Source organism: Carlito syrichta, unplaced genomic scaffold (genome assembly GCF_000164805.1).
Source record: "Carlito syrichta isolate Samal-C Ts95f unplaced genomic scaffold, Tarsius_syrichta-2.0.1 Scaffold274072, whole genome shotgun sequence".
NCBI classification, from domain to species: domain Eukaryota; kingdom Metazoa; phylum Chordata; class Mammalia; order Primates; family Tarsiidae; genus Carlito; species Carlito syrichta.
In genome coordinates this window covers 461,023-464,567 of record NW_007218168.1, presented here as the reverse complement: position 1 = coordinate 464,567, position 3,545 = coordinate 461,023, and the positions used below count along the sequence as shown (strand labels likewise).

General features: G+C 42.8%; 1 protein-coding gene across 1 annotated transcript in view; it reads left to right on the top strand.

The window, feature by feature from the left end:
• Window positions 1–939: 939 nt before the first annotated feature.
• The window catches only part of TCAF1 (TRPM8 channel associated factor 1), a 56,506-nt gene continuing 53,900 nt past the window's right edge, over window positions 940–3,545 (top strand). Inside the window, exon 1 of the mRNA XM_008052391.1 lies at window positions 940–1,006. The gene's annotated coding sequence lies outside the window, so the exon portion shown is untranslated. The remainder of the gene's footprint in view (window positions 1,007–3,545) is intronic.

The following is a 3,545-nucleotide window of genomic DNA, read 5'->3' as shown; positions in this document are numbered from 1 at the left end:
GCCATAGCAACTAATGCACTCCCCAGCTGGTAAGTAGAGGATGTGGTGGCTTCTAAGTCAAGTCACACCTTTCCCTCTCCCTCATGCTCAACATCTGTCACCTATTTATTGGTTAGTAAAATTTTTAACACTTTACTGTCTTATTAAACTTATAAAAATAGTGCATGTGATATTTTAAAACAATTCAGTGGCTGTGAAGATAATCAGTAGCCAACTTCTTCAGTCTTAGCCTCACCTCTTATATAAATACATGCAGAATGTGTTCTTCTTATAAGAATGTAATCATTCTCTCCATTTTAACATAACTTGATTACTTTCCATTTTTAAAAATTTTATTTTATTCTGGAGATGTGGGGATTAACTAACTGGCCCTCACTCCCCCTAGTAGTGAACCAACTAACCTTTGTATTGTTAACACAACTTGAATTTCTAATTAAAAATATGTCTAGGTACTGAAAAAAGATTTGTAAACTCAGACTTGCTAAAAATATACTACGTGCTACGTGCCCTTTGGTGAACAGGAAAGTAATCAATTTCTCTCGACTGGATGGATAATATTCTGATCCTCTCTTAGGCATGATCCTGTAGATTAACTCGTCCTTAAAAATAGTTGTATATTTTATATAAAGATCTATCATTGTTTATCAACTCCCCCCACTTATTCATAAATAGTCTCGCGGATTTAAAAATAAAAAATGTTATGCTGCACTCTCGGGGAGGGAGACGAGCGAGAGCCCTCCTCCAAATTTGGGGCCGCATTTTGGGGCAGAAAACTGACACAAAGCGGGGCCTCTGCTGTCAGGAGGCGGCCGGCCAATCAGATCCCGAGGAAGGTCTTCTCTAGGCCCCCCTCCCCTCCTGCGATTTTCCACGTCCCGCAGTCTGGCATCTGCCTCCCAGTCACTTCCCAGTGGAGGAGCTCTTTCCTCTGGGGATCAATTGCTGCCTCCTCCCAGCAGGTCCTTTCTGCCACGAAACCACGCTGCAGGGAATAGCGGGGTAAAAGGTGAGTAGGGTTCAGCTTGGACCAGGAGAGACTAAGGCCACAGCCCGGAGGGCAGCGTCTCCGGCGGGGCCAAGGGCGCCAAGGTGAAGCCTAGGGAGGGGTGGGGATTGTTTGGGCCTCTGCTCTTTCCCGAGGGTGACAGCGGCGTTCCAGAGAGGATTCATTTCTTCCTCTGGTTTTCCTCTGCAGCTCCGTCTCTTTCACTGCCGCGGCCTTGTAGTTTCCCTCTGCTTGTCAGGACGTCAGTGGCCCCCCTATTTCGATGGGATTTGTTTTGTGCTCCGCAGGGAACCATTGAGATTTTAGCTAACAAGAACCGTGCGGGTGATGTCGTCTCTTCTGCTGGGGTCTTGAATGCTTTTAGGATAGCTTGTCTCAGTTTAACTCCGAGGTGGACGTCCTCATCTACCGAATGCGCTAGGCAGCCACAGACTCTGAGTGTGTCTGTGGAGGGGAAGGGGTCTGGAGAGGGGTGGCGATGAAAGTGGGTGTGGGGATTCAGGGGGAACTATTCTGGAATGTATTCGGCTTGATACAGCAAGTGCTGGATTATACAGTTCCCCGGAAAATAGCCCTGAGCTAGCCACTGGGTTGGCACAAACTGCAACAGAAGGAGAAGGCCTTAAGTACGGGGAAAAAAGATCTTTGCCAATTAGATAATCAAGAAAGGACATGAATAAAGAACAGAATGTATCTGTCTAACTGACCAGCCAGCCATCCCTCCATCCTTTCATTCAACAAGCTGTTGGTGAGTTGATAGATTTTGTTTCAATACTTCGCTTTCTTTTTTGCTTTGCTTAAGAAAAATTATGAATAAAAAATACGTGAAGCAAATGTCTAAGAGCAGTCTAAAAAATAATGAAATGAATGCCTGACTGTACACTGGGTCAAGAAATAGGGCATCATGGTACCTGAAAATCCCATGTGTCCAAGTCATGCCCATTCTGCGCCCTTCCCTGAAATGTGACATGTCATGATTTTTGTCTTAGTTATTCCTTGTTATTCTTTATAGTTTTATCACATTTATGTGCATATTCCAAAATTATGTTTGTGTTGGCTTTCTCAATTTTTTGCTTTCATTCCAATGACATCATGCTGTACATATTCTTACGTTTTTCAGATTCATTTTTGTTGCTTATGGTGTAAATGTACAATACTTTTTCCATTCTACTGTTGATGAACATTTGGGTTGTTTCTAGTTTGGAAGTTGTATTATCTATAAGCTGTGTAACACCTAGCAGCTTAAAACCAAAAGCGAACAATAAGCTCAAACAGAATAAAACAAACTGTTATCTCCTATCTTGTTTTTGTGGATCAAGAATCAAGGAGGGACCTAGCTGAGAGTCTAACTTATAGTGTCTCAGAGGCTGTAACTAAGGAATCAAAGTATTGACTTGGGCCACAGTCATCTCAAGGCTAGGAGTCAAGGTCAAGGACCCCTCTCAAGTTTACATGATTGCTGACTGGCCTTTTGGCCTCACTGACGTTGGCTGGACACACTAGTTCTTTGCCACATGGGCCTCTGTGTATAGAATGGTCACAACTTGTCAACTTGCTTCCCCCAGGGTGAAAGAGAAAGACAAAAATCAGATTATTTTTGTAACCTAATTTCAAAAAGGTGATCCCATCATTTTTTCCATTTTCTATTCATTAGAAGTGAGTTGGGCAACCCTCTCAGGTCCCCTCCCACTGTGGGAGCTTTTCTGTCCTCTCAATAAATCCTGCTTTAAAAAAAAGTGAGTTAGTTGTGTGATTGGCAGTAGTGGGAATCTGTGGGGTGGGAGAGGGCACACCTCATCAACAAGGGTACCTGCATAATGAACATGTGTATACCTAACCCTGAACTGTATCCCACACCTTTAAAATTAAAAATTAAAAAAAAAAGAAGTAAGTTACTGTCCACACTTAAGGGGAGGGGCATTACCCATGAATATGAATATCTGGAGGCAGGAATAATATTAGAGGCCATTGTAAAGTCTGCCTACTACAGGGGATATTACCAAATAATGTCTTCTAACCTTCAAGTACACTTGTGCAGGAGTTTCCCTAGAGTATACAGCTGGAGTAGAATTGCTGAGTTACAAGATTTATGTATATTCAACTTCATCAGGTCATTTGTAAACTGTTTCCAAACTGTTAAACTAGTTTGCACTCCCGCCAGCAGTGGCTGAGGGTTCTTGTTGCTCCATGTACTTGTCATAACTTGGTCTTGTCAAATTTCATTTTTAGTCATCCTGGCAGGTATGAAATAGAATTCCACTGTAATTTTAATAAGCATTTTCCCATAACTAGTGAAACTGACTGTCTTTTTATATGTTGATCAGTTATTGTGCTTTCTCTGTAATTCTGGTTTCTGTTGTTCATTTTTATATTGGGTTGTTTATAATTTTCTTATTGACTCATTGGAGTGCCTTCTCTTTTTTTTGAGTTGGAGTCTCACTCTGTCGCCCAGACTGGAGTACAGTGGCCGCTCCCGGCCACCGCAGCCTCGAGCTGCTGGGCTCCGGCGATCCTTCCGCCACAGCCTTCCAAGTAGCCG